The 17,761-nt window shown below is 39.1% G+C and overlaps 1 protein-coding gene across 1 annotated transcript in view; it reads right to left on the bottom strand.

Moving 5' to 3' along the window:
* Positions 1-17,761, bottom strand: part of LOC118929555 (transcription factor HIVEP2-like) — a 32,835-nt gene that overhangs the window by 2,055 nt on the left and 13,019 nt on the right.

Raw genomic sequence — 17,761 nt, 5'->3', positions numbered from 1 at the left:
CTGGGCTATGAAATGAGGATAATAACAGTAACTCTTCATAGTGATGTGGCACTACATCTATGTAAGGTATTGTTATGGTCACTTGTGCTTACTAAGAGCTCAATAAATGTCAGCCATTATTACTTAGAATTAACACCAACACCGGATTATTATGTAAAACTAAGTTATTCTGCATGCAATCTTGAGGTGGTCACACACTGCCTGTGTGATGTCATTGTGAGATTCTAGACTCCAGAGGTCAGCTTCGGGGATTCTAAGCAATAGACTTTAATGGAATTATCAAATATAAGGGAACATTTTGCACCCTCCGTGCATAAAGTCATTATCTATTCTCAGCAAGTTTTCCATGTCCCTCCTAGTTTCCCAATAGTCAGTTTATCTCCATCCTAACTGAAGGTGATTAAAGAGAACTGCGGGCAATTTTTCAAACTCGTCTTTGTTCCTTCCTGGATGGTGACATACACTGAATGCGAGCATCCTGGAAGAAATCTCATGCTTCACCTCTCTTTGGGCTCCACAGGAGCAGCCTGTCAAAGCTTTCTCTGCTCACCTACTCCATGTGTCTTCTCACTGTCATCCCCTGCGTCTGGCCTGCCTGCCTTCACATACGATGACAGGTCTCCCTTAACTCTGATCTAAACTTCAAAGCCCATTACTGGGTGTGAGGTCTGATTTCACTTCAACTTGTCATTAACCCTCTAAATTGCAGATTCCCTAACTGAACAATGTTGGAAATGCCCATTCTGTCTGCTGGCGCCATCCCTTCCTTCTCATGGACACGCGGACGTCCATAAACTGGCCGCAAAGGGACTCACATCTTTTGTTTGCATCATGCAGGAAGTCAGTAATAGCATATCTCTGCCTTGGCTGAGTCTCAGCCACATGCCTTTAGAGGCCAGTGTTAAAGGATATTTTACTGCCCTCTGAGCCCATCCCTTAGCTACAAGGGAGAAGTGCATAATGGGGCTGTGAGTGACCTTAAATATGACTAGATGAGGTGAGATTGTTGCCAATATTTTATTTCTCTTTTGAGAAAACATTCCCACTGTCTATTTGGAAAACACAGGAGATTGGGTGTAGCTTGATGATTATAGAGAAGCCAGTCAATGAAATATACAATTTCTGTTCCCAGAAATTATTCACTTTAGAGCCAGGGAGGGTCTGGGGGAAAGAATAGGCAGAGGAAGGATTTCAAGCAGTGCAGCTCTCAGCATTACTCTTCTTGTCTCTGGATGGAAGAGCTTCCAGATGCAATGTCTGCCATCAGTCTTTTCGTATAATGAAATTTCACGGAAGAAGAGAAAGATTTCTTTAAAAATCAAAAGTCAGGAGATAAAAACAACTAAGCACTGTGAAGAGACCAAATGGTTTCTGAAAAACTCAGCTTGCAGCTTTGAAGCTGGGACCTGTCATTCCCATGAATGAGATGTGTGACCAGAATCTCTTTGCTGTGTATTTTAATTGAACATTTTTGAAACAGTACTAAATGTCAAAAAACAAAAATAAGAGGGAAAGCAAAAGTGAACTGCAGCATCTTGTCACTTCCTGGCGAAGTGTTCTGGTTGTGAGACTGTTAAAGCAGCTTCCTAGAGTCAGTCACCCATCTTTCAAATCCTTTACTTCCATCAAAAAAGAAAACAGAACAATAAGAGATCTCGATAAAGAGTTCCCAGGGTCCTGCAGCAAACACCTAAGAGTTCAGTCCTTTCAATCGCTTCTCCAGCTCTTCAGCTGCTGAATACCCTTCTTCAGATCCTGGAGCATCGTTCGTCTGTTCTTTCATGTTCCATGTATACGAGAGGCTGTATTCGTGTTCCTTTCAATCCCTGGAAAAAAGAACTTTATTCCATTTCTCTTAACAACCTCAGGGTAACCAAAGACAAAGAGGCAGCCTCCTCCTTGCGAATTCCACGCATGATGAACCCAGCCTGTATCTAAGCCTATAAACGAGACTTCAGAAGATAGTAGAGCTTTAAGGAAAAAGAAGCTGACAGGGAGTCTGCCAAGGAGCCCGCGGTGGTTGGCCCCGCAGTTTACGTACAGCAGGACGACCCCCAAGCAGGGGGCTGCCTGGGACCCTGCCCTGAGTTGAGTTGGGGGCTGTCTTAGAACTTAGTGGAGGGAAAACATGTCACAAGATCTTTGCACCACAAGCAAATGCAAGTAAACAAATAGCAGGGTTTGTCACGGGCATTTGTAATATTATTAATCTTCAGCCTCAAGCCGTATTAAGAGCTTGCTGCTGTCTGATAGATTGCTAAGCAAGTTAATGCCTCCTGACTGCAGGAAGCATTCTTAACTAGAACACGGGGCCGGAGAGAAAAGGGAAACCACATTCTTGGCAGCTCAGAGCACTCGCGTAGAAACATCTCAACTAAGCAGAACATGACTCAGCCTCCTACAAAATGAAATTAGAGTGGAGGGACAGGAAAAGAGAACACACCACCAGATCTGCACACCTCCAGGGGCTCTCTGCACGCACCTCCTGCCCTTCGCAAGAGAACCCCAGGCTTTCTTCCTGACAGTTCTCACAGAGGATTCCTGAAATCTTTCTTATATTGGTATTTTTAAGGGAACTATCTTTATTTTAAACCAAAGACCTGTACTTTTTCCACTTGCCTTCCATAGCTAGTTCCATTTTCCTACTGAGCATCCCTCCAAAACTGGAGATTAGTTCCAGACCCCATTACACACCTGGAAGATGTTCAGGAACTTTCTGTCACTGGGAGGAAGGTAAGCCTGGTTTAAGATGCTAGTGTGTCTGAAGGTTTTTTACTTCTTTTCCCCCTTCAGAGATATCAAACTCTTCTCTTGATTCAGGGACAGTGTTTTTTCTGTGCAGAAAGAGAGGCTTTTATGGATTCTGTCAGTTCTCTTGGCAAGACATTGTTTTGCACAGAGGAATTAAAGCTGTCTTATTCCAGGTTTTGGTGCTATTCTCTAAAAACAGAAACAAGCTCATGAGGAAAATATCCATGCAGCAGAACAGAACCTGCCCACCACCAGCACTTTCACTCCTCTTACTGCCTTATAAGCAGAGCCGCATGTGCAAGACAGGGGAGAAGAGATTTCCATTAGCAGAAGCATTTCCAAGTTAGTGCCAAGAGGTTAGGAGATTGTAAGAACTCTGGGAAGCTGGAGGCAAGAATCTTAGGAAAGAAATACCATTATCTGTTGCTGGCTCTCTCAGCAGGGAGGGGGCCCCCAATTAAAAGCTGAGTATTTACAAATTGCAAACTCTGTAGGAGCTTAATTATCTTACTTGAAGCCTTACTTAGCAAGACTTAGAGAAGGAGGAGAAAAGCTCATGGCCTAGAAGATCCTGCACAGGGCACACCTCCTTTTGTGTCCCACCCCGTCCCCTCCCATAAGGGGCACACTAAGCATTTCTGGTCTCTGGTCACCACCGAAGACCTTTGACCTTTCACAGACTGCAGCCTGCATTTTAGTAGAGTGCTCTTGCATTATCCCTTGCTCTTTCCACACTTTTATTTGTTTATGTTATTCAGATGGTTAAGGGTCCCTCCAATCCGTCACGCATGGTTTGGCGGGAGGTTGGGGTAGTTTTCCTGCTACAGCAAGTTGCCCAGCAATGGCGTGTGGTGAGAGGAGAGAGCTGCAAAGGCCCAGGTGTGATGCCCCTGCTTTGACTCCAAAACACGTAGGAAATTCGATACTGTTGAAATGGGTCCTCCATTGCATTTTTTAAATTAATTGACTTCAAAAAAATATTTAAGGTTGACAGAAAAAATGAGTGGAAACTACAGAGAGTTCCTACTCATAACCATGTCTCTTATTTTCTGTCTTTCTGCTTTGACATCTGGGGCCTTGCTGACCCTGCAGGGCCTACCCTCCCAGGTTAGCCAGTTCTGGAGACAGTGAACAACCTGTCCCCGAGTGTGCCTTCCAAATGCAAACCAACCAGTCCAGAGTCAGCCCCCAGCCACCTCCTCTGCCCACCTCACACTCTGGACCACTGTCTACCTGCCCTAATCACACTGTGGCAGGCACTAGCTGACTGGGGACAGCCTTGTACCCCAAAGCCCAATGAAACCATTCGTAATAGCCGATCCCAAGCCTGCTGGCCCTACTTCACTTGTTCCCTCATACAAACCACAACAAAGGCATTTGTTCCCGGCTGCCCCCCAGCCCCCTGCCCCGTGTCCTGACTACCCTATGCTTTCCTGGGTGGTCTCCCATGGTGTGGAGTGCTGTGCCCTCTCCTCTTAAGGAACCTTGCATAACAAACTATAGTTCATGGTCATTGTCTCCTGGTCCACTGGCCTTGCTACATCTACATTTTAATTAAGCCTGTATTTTAAAAATATTCCCCATACTCCATTAGCACCCCCAACTTTGCCTGTTCTAACATCTTGCATTTGTTACAATTAATGAGCTAATATGGATACATATTATTTACTACAGTCCGTTAGCCTTTACTTTGTACTGTGCATCTGTGTTTGGACAAATGTACAACTGTTTAAAATCCTCTGTATTCTGCTTATTCACCACCTCCTCTTCCCTAACCCCTGGCAGCCACTGATCTCACTACCTCCATAGTTTTTTTTCCAGAATGTCATATAGTTGGAATCATAGAGTATGTAGCCTTTTTAAATTGGCTTGTTTCACTTAGCAATATGCATTTAAGTTTCCTTCATGTAATTTTGTGACCTAATAGTTCTTTTTATTTTTTATTATTTTTAATTGCTGAATAATGTCCTATTGTCCTGATGTATCACAGTTTATCTGTTCATCTATTAGAAGACATCTTGGTTGCTTCCATATTTGGGCAACTGTGAATAAAGCTGCTGTTAACATCCACGTGCAGATTTTTGTGTGGACATGTTTTCAACTCCTTTGGGTACCAAGGAGTACAAATGCTAGATTGTAGGTAAGAGTAGATTTGGCTTTGTAAGAAACTGCCAAACTCTCTCACAAAATGTCTGTACCACTTTTCATTTCCACTAGCAATGGATGAGAGTTCCTGTTGTTCTACAGCGAGGTGTTATTTGATATTGTCCCTGTTTTGGATTGTAGCTGTTCTAATAGGTGTGTAGGGGTAGCTCACTGTTCTTTTAATTCACCATTTCCTGATGACATATGATGGAGGGCATCTTTTCACATGCTTATTTGTATGTCACCTGTATGTCATTTCTGGTGAGACAGCTCATAAGATCTTTTGCCCATTTTTAACTGTCTTTTTTTATTATTGTTAAGCTTCAATAATTCTCTGTATATTTAGGATGTAAGTGCTTTATTAGATAGATAAGTGTTCTGTGAATATTTTCTTCTGGTCTGTGACTTGTCTTTTCATTCTCTTTGCAGTTTCTTTCATACAGCAGAAGTCTCTAATTCTAATAAAGCCCAATTTATCAATTTTTTGTTTCATGGGCTGCCCTTTATTGTGTTTTATCTTAAAGGTCACAGCCAAACACAAGGTCATCTAGGTTTTTCTTGTGGTATCTTCTAGGAAGTTTATAGTTATGTGTTTACACTTATGTCTATCAACCATTTTGGGCTAATTTTTGTAAAGGCTAGAAAGTCTATGTTTAGATTCACTTTTTGGCACATAGATACCCAGCTGTTCCAGTATCATTTGCTAAAAATATTTTCTTCTCCAAGAAGTGGAGTTACTGGGTTGTATGGTATTTCTGTTTTTAGGTTTTTGAGGAAGCTCCATCCCACTTCCCATTGAATTTCCTTTGCTCCTGGTCAAAGGGCAGTTGAACATATTTGTGTATTTGTGCAGATCTGTTTCTGAGTTCTCTGTTGTTCTGGAACACTGTGTCGATTTGAGCATACACTGATACTGCACTGTCTTGATTGCTATTTATAGTAAGTTTTGAAGTTGATTTAATGTCAATCCTCTGACTTGAGTCTTTTTCCACATTATGTTGACTGTTTTAGAACTTTGTCTTTTCATATAAGCTGTAAAATCAGTTTATTGATGTCCACAAGGTAGCTTTCTGGGATTTTAATTGAGATTGCATTGAATTAAAATCAAGTTGGGAAGAACTTATGTACTGACAATATTGAGTCTTCCTGTTCATGAACATGGAACATTTGTCCATTTATTTAGACCTTCTTTGATTTCTTTCCTGGGAATTTTGTCGTTTTCCTAATATAGATCATATACATATTTTGTTGGACTAATATCTAAGTATTTTTTTTTCATGCTAATACAAATGGTATTGTGTTTTTAATTTCAAATTCCAACTGTTGATTGACGATATACAGGAAAGAGATTGATTTTTCATATTAACCTTGTATCCAGAGATACTGCTATAATTGCTTATTAGTTCCAGGATTTTTTTCTTTGGTTCCTTGACATTTTCTCTATAGACAATCATGTTATCTGTGAACAAACATAGTTTTATTTTTTCTTTTCCAATCTGTACACCCTGTGCATCTTTTTTCTTGACTTTTGGAATTAGCTGGGCCTTTCAGTATGAGGTTGAATGGGAGTGAGAGCAGCATCCTTGCCTTATGTTTTATGTTAATAGGAAAGCACCAAATTTCTTACCATTAAGTATAATATCAGCTGTGGGTTTCTTTAGCAGGCTGAGGAGGTTCCACTTCATTCTAACTTTGCTGGTAGTTTTTATAACGAATGGGTGTCAGATTTGTCAAATGCTTTTCTTGCATCTTCTGATATAATCATGGTGTTTTGGCTTTAGTCTATTGACGTGATGGATTAAAATAGTTGATTCCAAAATGTGGGACAGCTTTGAGGACCTGGGATAAATCCAGCTTGGTTGTGGTATGTAATTCTTTCTAAACATTGTTGGATTTGTTTTCCTAGTATTTTTTTGCAGGTTTCACATCTGTGTTTATAAAAGATACTTGTCTGTAGTTTTCTTTTCTTATAACATCTTTGGTTTTGTTGTCAAGATAATGCTGGCCTCCTAGAATGAGTTAGGCAGTGCATATTATTTTTAACTATAGACAAGGTTATTCATCAATAAGATAAACCATAAATAGGAGATAGGCTTCAGGTTGTATTTCTAGCAAGAGCAATGTGTGCACACTTCACTGCATGTCTTCTCTTCTTCAGCACCCCTTGTGTCCGAATTTAGCTTTTGAGGAGCTCTTGCTGTTCTTCAGCAGCCTGAAGCTGAGGTGGGCTTATGGTAGGTTTGCTGATCTTGACAGTGGGAAGCACATGGGTTGGCCAGGTAGAGTAAGCTCAGGCCTCATCACCCTGAGGACCCAGCTCTGAGAACCACTTGAGGGGTGCTGTGACATGAAAGATAAACTCTTCTTGGTTAAAAGCTTACTGCCTCAAGAGGTCAGAGTTGGTAAGGAGATGAATATAAAGAAATGAGACAAGAAATAGATTTGTTTCCTGAACATAGGCTATCATGCGGTCACATGCAGTTAGCTTGCAGAAGGCTGCAAGAACCAGAGATCTTGCAGAAAGTTGCATGGACCATTCTCAGTGTAACGTGGAGTAGAAGCAGGGCCCCTGAAACAGAAGCCAGGAGTGGTACAAGCAGGGAGGCAGGAGGCAAGGCTCAGTGAGGCGACAGGTGAGGGGGAGGGGGAGGTGATGTTCTCTAAGTTAGCCTAGAATTCCACACTTGTTGAGTGGCCTTTGGTTACCAAATTCTATCTGTGTAGCCAGCCTAATAAGGAGTATTCTAAATTGTTCATTTGGAATAATCAAAAATCAAGAAATAGATTTTCTATGCTATATTTAGTACTCTCACATGTCAGTTATTTGCTTTTCTTACATCTCCCTTACCTCTTTTCCAACCCTTCAGATTAAACACGTTCTGTTATATTGAGTTGCTACCTACCTGCCACAGGTTCTAATATCTAGGTTGTATTGCTAATGTGGGTGCCACAATATAATGGTAAGCATAAGATTTATATTCTATGAGCCTAGCAGTGGGAGCATACATGAGTATTAGTATTTATTATAAGAAGTTTGACAACTACCAGGCTGACTGTAGCTGCCATGGTGACTAAAAGTGTGTACAAGTATATGTTTGCACATGTATGGAGGGGTGAGCTGTGAGTAGACAAATTGCCTTCCACTTCATCTCTATATTATTATTCAAAATAGGTCTTTAAAGTGTTTCGAGTGGAGTGTCTTACATTACAAAAGCATGCCTGCACTAGGGCTGCTAAACCAGTAGATTAAAGTGCAAGTGATGGACAGCTGCTGTGCCTGAGGGTCACTGGAGCCCTCTTCCAGCCACAGTAAGGCAGCCCCTTGACTAGGGCTGGTGTCGAGTAAGATTAGGTACTCTCAGAAGGTATGTGTGTCACATTAAAGACCCTCTCCCTTTGCATCCGAGAGCTCTCAGTCCTTATTTCCCACATATCTACCAAGGAGCTCATGCTTCTTTTGAGCTTCCTACAGCAAAGGCTCCTCTTGGTAAAGGTAACCTCATTCAGTATCAGGTACAAATGGCTGATATTAGTATACCCCTCTCAAAGGCTTGGTGGTTTCATCCCACAGAACAGAACTCTAATGTAAAATCATACTCCATGGCAAGTGATAGATGACACTGTAGAGTTACTCTCTGTTAATGGCTGCTTTAGGGTTACCAGGGACACCTTGTAGCTCCCCCAGAGCTTTCATAGGAGTGGTCACCTCCCGCATCCACCCAACCACAAGGTAAGTCCTGCTATTTAGATGTTGGTAAACTCAAAGGATTCAAGCACTTTACTCTTTGACAAGTTGTAGACTACGTTGCCCTATTAAGTGAATCAAATTCAGAGATAAGCAGAATATATGGAGTCACCCTGAGAGAGAACACATACTGATTTGAAATGACTGCCTTATTACAAAACATCCTTGCAGAGACTATTGGGCAATATGATTTCCCTTTTATCACTTCATGAGCACATCTGAACAATTATATCAGATGCTTAAATAGGATCCCTTTTTCCCATATTTGGAAACAACCCTTTAACAAGTAGAATTTCAGACCCATTAAGCTTAAATGTGGAAAGTGGTGCAAGCATCATATAAGCTGCCCTATTTGTGGAGTATATGATCATAATAACCAGCAAAATAAACAATTCAACCATGTGGGGACACTGCTGGCAACACACTGCGAAGAATAGCATGTGATGATTTAGTACTATTGTACTAACACCATTTGGAAGTATGTATGGCTATTTGGATTTCATAGTAAGTTGACTCTCAAGATGAAAGGTAATCTTGAAAGACTGACTTGTATTATTACCAGCATTCATCATCAGTAAGAACAGTGGGTAAATTTCATTGCATGTTGCTGTGCACACAAATGCCAAGAAACTGTAAGGTCATATATGCCATTGGTCACACTTAAATCTAATCCTAGACTACTCAGTCCAGTACTTGAGGTAAAATCAAGGGGGTAACAATTACTTATTGCTCTATAGCACATGGGAATAAGAAACATGAGCCTTATATCAAGTGAAAAATTGCAATTCACATCAAAATCTGACACAAGCCTTAATCTAGGACATACAAAACTTTACATCACACCAAGAGAAATTAATTACTTTTGATAGGTGTACTTGAGTCATTTAATGAAGCATGGAAAAGAGGAAGAAAGGGAGGAGGGAGAATGGTAGGAACAAAGAAAGAAAGGAATCATTACTTGTTAACTAAGCACCCCAAAGAGTAATAGTTATACATAAGAATTGGCAAAGGTGTTATGCCATAATACCTAAGCTACCTTGCAACCCTCTGGGAATATGTTACCATTACTAAATGGCTCTTCCTCTGAACAACACACCACACAGAGAAGGACAGAAAGTCTGTGTAACAACTCCGCATTATTTCCTTTTCTCCCTTCCTAACAGACTGCAGGATACCTATCACTCAACAAACACCAATGAGGTGCTGAGCAAGGGAAGGTGAGCAAATGTCTCATAAGGGTGCAGACTTTTAGAGTGTTTACCTTAGAGGTACTTGGGGATTATCTTTTTATTGAAGTATTATTGATATACAATATTATATTGATTTCAACTGTACAACACAGTGACTTGACAATTATGTACCCTATAAAATGCTCACCATGATAAGAATAGTTACCCTCTGTCACCACACAAATGTACTACAATATTATTGACTATATTCCTTATGCTGTATTTTTCATGCTTTTGATTTATTCATTTTATAATTGGAAATTTGAACCTCTTTATCCCCTTCACCTATTTCACCCATCCCCCACCACACTCTCCCCCTTTCCTATGGCAACCACCAGTTTGTTCTCTGTATTTTTAAGTCTATTTCTGTTTTGTTTGTTTTATTTATTTTTTAGATTCCAGATATAAGTAATACCACTCAGTATTTGTCTTTCTTTGTCTAACTTATTTCATTAAGCACAATAACCTCTAGGTCCATTATGTGCCACAAATTCATATTGTGCAAATGCCCACACTACTCAAAGAAATCTGTAGATTCAGTGCAGTCCCTATCAAAATACCCAGGACATTTTTCACAGAATTAGAGAAAAAAATCTTAAAATTTGTATAGAACCACAAAAGACCCTAGATAGCCAAAGCAATCTTGAAAAAGAAAAATAAGCTGGGGGATTACACTCCTTGGCTTCAAACCATACTACAAAGCTGTCCTAGTCAAAACAATATGGTACCAGCAGCACAAGAATAGATACATAACAGAACAAAATAAGACCCCCAAAATTAACGTACCCTTATATGGTCAATTGATATATGACAAAGACAATGAGAACATGCAATGGGAGAAAAGACAGTCTCTTCCAAAAATGGTATTGGGAAAACTGGACAGACACATGCAGAAGAATGAAACAGGATGACCATCTAACACCAAACACAAAAAGAAACTCAAAATGGGTTAAAGACCTAAATGTAAGACCTGAAAGCATAAAACTCATAGGAGAAAACATAAGCCATACACTCTTGAAACAATTCAACTGCATGGGGACATTGGAGGGTCACTGGAGCCCTCTTCCAGCCACAGTAAGGCAGCCACAGTAAGGTATTAGTATTAGTAACATTTTTTTCTAGATATGTCACCCCAGGTGGGGGAAATACAAACAAAAATAAAGAAGTAGGACTACATCAGACCCTGGAGATTATATTAACTGATCTTCTCATCATAAATATCAGGAAATGATGATATAGGATCGGGGTCATTTATTGAGACTGGATCACTGGTCTTCTAAAGACAAGTACAGAGTTATTCTGTTGCATAGACAGCTGTACAAGGCAAGCATTTATTTTTCACTGGCTTCTTGATATCATCAATAAATAACCATTTCTCTGCAGTTCTTTTTATCCAAGTGGTCAGAAGTATCCTATGTTCTTCCCATCAGGAGAGAGAATGTACAAACAGACTTGGGCCTGAGGATGGCTGGGCAACTGGCAGGTGCAGGGAAGGACAGGCATGGGGACTGAGTTGGAATACAGTTTATTTTCCTCTTTCACGTGTGTGGTTAGTGCCACTATGGGCTTAAGCTTACTGGTCAGCCTCACGGCTGCACATCCATGGGAGACTGACTTCACTCCCACCCAGGGGTATTTATATTGACAGTGGTGGTTTCCATTCACTGTGATTACATAAGGCAGCTTCCAACTTGGGGTCCAGGGGACAAGCTGAGGAGCCTGTGGTTTCAATGGACCTTGGTGACTAAAGCCTGTTTCTGTTACCAGGACTATGTGAACTATTCCATGTATTTTTCTCAGGGGCCACTGAGGTTGTTTTTCACACAGTATTTTCTGAGGACCACATGTGGTGCTTTGTGGAGAAAATGTGTACCATTATCAAATGAGTTTGAGTGGCCTTGCATGTTCTACTTCCCCCTTTCAGCTGTGTTATGTATGTAGGATTTTCAAGGCTCTGAGAACTCCTGCAGAAAATAACACCCTTAACTTCAGAGTTCATGGATCATATCAGCATCAGAACCTCACGTATGTTCATGTATCACTAGTAATTTCCCTGCACCTGCTGAACTCTGAGCCAAAGTGTATACCAAATTTATAGGGTTTGTACTAAACATTCTGGAGCCTATGCTCATCAAATTCCCAGCTCCTGATTTCATAAATTTTCCACTAAGCCAAGAACAGGAGAGCTTTACCATCTCTCCCGAAATGGTAGATAAACATGTTTGCTGTGTTTTCATTTTTATTTTAAAGAATGCTGAGTGACAGAAATGTCCTATCTGGAGTGTGCACAGAGCTCATTCCATGAGACCAGTGTTCGGAAGGGTATCACACTCTCAGGGAGAGGCCTGCATGCTGGATGGGTGAAGAACACCAGGCATCCCCCCCAGGCATGCAGGCTGGGCCCAGGTATCTTCATATCATTGGGGTTAAACCCCAGCTGTGGCTAACACTTCTCAATGACCCCTAATCTATGGAAAGAAATGAGTTTGGGGCTTTATCACAGTCTCCCACAAAGAAATGGGAAACCGTCTGCCAGGTGTTTTCAAAGCAGTGTTTTGAGCTAGTACATTTAGTTATACTTAGCGAAAGAAAGAGGTGATTGTGAACACTTCATTTGTATTAAAATATCAGCTCAAACCAGCCCTGATTTTAGCCTTCTGCAGAGCTATTCTTGACCCAGATGAGTTATAATGGCTGCTGCTGGCCTCCCATGAAGTAGAGCGCCCAGTGGTGCCCTGTTCTTCATCGCCAGAGATAAAAACCATGTTTCTTTTGAGGTAACCTTTTATATATTAAATATTTTCTGTTTGAGGAGGTCTGGTCATTTGCCCCAGTTGAGTGATGGAAAGTTTGCAGAAACCCAAGGACTTTTGGCTGCCACCTTTGTTTGAAGTCAGACAGCTTTTGTAATTTTAAGGCTTTTTGTCCCGTGTGCCAAGCCACCTGATCACTTTGCTTGGAAAACATACTTAAGGGACCAAGTTCTTTAAAAACAGGTGTTTAGAAATGATGGGAAGAGGGGCTTGGACAAGGTTTCAACTGAGGTGATTTGTTTTATAAATAAAATGTGACTGAAGACTTGAGTCTCAGAAATGACACAATGTAACATGATATGGAATAACAGAAAATCACCTGGTTCCCTGGGCCGCTCTTTGGGAGAGCTCTTAACTTTCTGAACCAGGACAAATGGCTAAACTCTAAATTTGGTCTATGTATGATAAGCCTAAATCTGGATTGGCATGGAGACAGAAGTGGCTTCACAAACATTAATGTTTGTGAAGAATTTGGCAGTCATATTTTTGACTTAGTTATTACAGAAGGTCTCTGAGATATGGATATAATATTAATAGCTGGTGATTTTAAACATGTATGCATTTTTAACTGTTCTAAGCCCTTCAGATGATATATAATTTTCTCCACAAACTTATGAAATTTGATACTATGGAAGAATGGAAATCAAGAGAGGTTATGCAATACATCAAAGATCAACATGTACTGTTAACTACTGCTGCCTCATAAACTACCAGCTGGGGGTCCCCCCTGGTCTTGTTGGGCTCACTCGTGCATCTGGTCAGCTGAAGGTCAAGTAGGCAGCTCTTCTGAATCTCGCTGGGTTTTCTCACATGTTTGTGGATTGCACTCTCAGACTCTTTGACTGCAGCCCCTGGACTCTCCTCCATATGTGTGGTCATTCCCACGCCAGCTAGTCTAGAGCAGTTCATGTGAAGGAGGCAGGGGAAGGACCAAGTGCCTTTTGAGGTCTAAGAGCTAGGACACCATTACTCTGCCACGTATTTGGGCCAAGGCAAGTCACAAAGCCAGTGAAAATTCAAGGGGTGGAAAAAAGGTAACTTTACCTTTTAATAGGAGGATATGCAAAATTATGGCAGATCATTATGGACAAAAATTTTAAGAAGAGGGAGTTGAAATAATATTGTAATGAGCACCCACACACCCAATATGTACTTTTTATAGCCAAGTTGTTTTATAATGGTAATCATATTATTCTATATTCATGATTTTTTGCCTACATGTTCTATTAAGTATTGAGAAATATTGAAATATCCACCTCTTTTTATTCATGTGCCATGTCTAGTATTCTACTCTTCTTTCCCTTGTGTAGAGCCAGATTTCCATTTGTATAATGTTCCTTCTACCTCGTTAAGGAAAATACTGGAAAACCGGAACTGGATCGCTGATGGAAAAACCAAGCGGCACTCGGAGGTCTTGGAGTCTGAGGTTTATTTCACACCTGCGGCTCAGAGGGGAGTCATCTCCCAAGGTCTGAGCCCTGAGCACACGCAAGGGGAGCAATTTATATTATTTTGCTATGTGGCATTTCGGGATGCGCAGGGCAAAAGAGGAGCCCGGAGGAGGGGAGGGGAGAGCTGGGAGGGCTTTGCCAGCAGGAGGGAAAAAGCGGTTTGCTGACCTTGACGGCTGTGTGGAATATTTTCCTTATCAACCTGAATGACTTTAACATTTCCTGAAGTGATAGTCTATTGGTGATAAATTATATCAGCTTTTCTGTGAAAAAAATCTTTAGGTTGCCTTTATTCTTAAGAGGTATTGTTGCTGGGTACAGAACACTCGGCTGCATTTCCTCAGCCCATGGCATGCCAGTCCATGTTCTTATGGATGTGTTTTGATGAGCAGAAGCTCTCAGTTTTCATAAAGTATAATTATCCGTATTTTCCTTTAATGCTTATTGCTTTCTGTGTCATGGCTAAGGAACTGTTGCCTTCTTCCATGTCATGAATAAATAGTCTTATAAATACTTCATAATTTTAGCTTTTTTATTTAGGCCATATAATCAAATTAATTTTTGTGTAAAGAGTACGGCATTTTTCAATAAATTTTCAATTTCCTTTGGGTTTTTTGGCAGCTTGAATGAAAATCATATGACTAGGTTCATTTCTATTTGTGGGTTTTATTTGCCACTTTATTAGTTTGCTTGAAAATCACATTGTCTTGATTAATATAGTTTTATATTGCCTTGAAGTCAGTATAAAGACTCCAATTTTGTTCTTCTTTATCTAGAATATGTCCTATATGCTAGTTTCCTTGCATTTTGCTGCAGACTTTGAACAGAGCTTGTCAGCTTCTATGAACACACACCTGGATTAACACTGAGGTCAATTTAGCCAAAACTGATAATTTAGCAATGTTGATGCTTCCAAACCATGGACATGATGGATACCTCCTCATTTATTTAGATATTATTTAATGTCTCTCACCAGTGATTTTCTCCTTTAATTTTTTCAGTATAGTGTTCTTATATACCTTTTGGAAAATGTATTCCTAAGTATTTTATTATTTATATAGTATTGAAAATGATATTTGAAAATTGTATTTCCGATTGCCTGCTGCTAGTATACAGAAATGTCTTCTTTTGTTTTTGCCTCATGTCAGACTCTGTTCTCCACCATCCTTTGGTCAATGGGGTCTTGGCCAGACAATTCTCCATGTTTTTTCTTTTCAGATACATGACTGCCAAAGCTTTGTTAATTTATCTACCCACCTCACTGCCAAGCAGTGACCCTTTACCTGGGAAAAGCTTGGAATGTCAGTCCTGATCCATTCTCACAATCAGGAAATGCCCCCATGGAAAAAGTCACTATGAAAGGTAAGCTCATCTCCGCGGTTCTGCCTGTCAGCAGTCTTGTCCCATCTAGTCTGGAGACATAAATATATGTATAAATAAACACAAAAACACACACAATAATATATAATAATATATCATATATGACATATACTATTAATATAATGATACATATTATAAATAGTATTATATATTGAATGGTATTATATATATTATATTTTATGCGCTTACATATTATATTATAAACATCTTATTAGATTTTATCAGCTTTCTACTTGTTTTCCCTGGGAGTGTTATTCGGCTAAACGATACTGCAGCAGAAACAAAAGCATACCTATGGGTGCCATTTAAGAGCTTATATTGAATGGATTAGAAATGGAGAGAAAAAGAGAAAGTTAAAATCTTGATTTAAATCATTGCTATCATTTATCTAACATCTAGTTTGGAATAGGATTTGGAATCTATTTAGACTAGATAGAGCTGGAATGACTCACCCTCCTCTGATACCTTATTATGTTTATCTGTACTCCTTTCTTTGCTCAGACTCTGTATTAATCTATGTTCTAATTTATGTACTACAAAGTTACCTTGCTTCTTTGGAGGCACCAGAGGTCAAGGTCCCATACAACTCTCTTTATTCTTGCATATAAGTATGTAAACTAATGTGTACCACATAGAGACATTTGATAAGTATTGACAGGAAAGAAGAAGGAAGAAATATCAGTTTTTACAATAATGGTTTCCAAGTTAAATATTATGTTTCTATGAGCTGTACCTCATATGTGTGACTATAGTTAAATGTTTCTGTGTAGGAATTTCTTCCTGGCATTTTCTGGAATCTAACTATACTTTCCCAAATCCCTGTGAGAAATCAGGAAAACAGAAAAGGTATCATTGTTCTCATGTGAGAGTTAAAGCTTACTAAGCAACATAGAGCCATTACCACTTCAAAGATATCTATTGATAACATGTTAAAAGCAACATCAGGAAAAGCTGACATTAGGTGACAGTTTAGTTTGACATTTCCACAGACCAGGACAGGAACATGTGGAAAGAAGCCCTCATTTTCTACTCTATCTTGCTTGTAGTTGTTGTGTATGTTTTCCTAGCTCTGTGTGCTGCTAACTGTGAGGCATTATTGAAAAATAAAATAAATGTTAATATATTTACTGCATAGTATGTTTTGTACAGCTCCTGTGAGCAATGTTTCAACAAATAGCATGCTTCAGAAGCAAGAAAAAAGTCCTTGAAATGGCATTTTTATTCAGGATTCTGTGGAGTGTTATTAACCTTGCTAGCTATGGGCTACAGTTCTCTGTAAATACTTTCACACAAGAGATGCAAAAATAGAAGAATGATAATGTGAAATATTATGACATAGAGTTAGAAATTCATCTGAAATCTGAATTAAAAAGCAATTGTGTATTTGAAACCAATATAAGATTGTATATCAACAATACTTCAATTAAAAAAAGCAATTGTGTTCAACTAAAAAGCAGTATCAAAGCAAGCCAAAAAAAAGCCCAATGTGAAGATGCTCTTGGACACACTTGTGAAGTGATCAACTTCAACACAAAATGAAAGAAATTTTCTACATTTGGAATATTTGTCATGAAACAAAAGTCAAGAATATGGGATAAAGCAACTAATCCTTTGTGGTTTTTTAAGTTTTATTTTAAGAAAGACAACTTCTAATACTAAATACATGTAGTATTTTTTAAATCTTTACAAAATTTTCTTTTGTATCAATGTTCCTTTCTAATGCTGTTTTTATTGTTAAATGTCTATCAAATAGAGATAATTTTCTATATTTCTGATCTAAATGTTTTGATATTAAATATTTTGAATATATCTATGTTCTTAGTATTTTTAAATATATCAAACATATTTATTAATAAACCATTCACTTGTTACATATATAAATAATTACATATATATATATACATATACATATTATAATTTTTAAAAACAAAACCACTAAAATCTTTAGTGAACTCCTACCATAGAAACAGTATGTCTTATTTAGTACTATGATTATTTGTATGTCAAAACACATATTGGAAATTTCAAAACATTAAATATGATCTGTAGTTTTACCCTTAAAATTATTTATTTTAGGCTCTCTGCAATAATGGAGACCAATATTTCTCAGATTTTTTCAACCCTTAACCTGGGATTCAATGACAAAAGCAATGACTGCTCTTTGTTATATTCTTGTTTTGAGATATCACTTATCCCAATTGCATGGATCTATCCAAATCAATAATTCATGATAAGATAATCATAATT

This window comes from Manis pentadactyla, chromosome 2 (assembly GCF_030020395.1).
Source record: "Manis pentadactyla isolate mManPen7 chromosome 2, mManPen7.hap1, whole genome shotgun sequence".
Taxonomy (NCBI): Eukaryota; Metazoa; Chordata; class Mammalia; order Pholidota; family Manidae; genus Manis; species Manis pentadactyla.
This window is presented reverse-complemented; position numbering and strand designations above follow the sequence as displayed.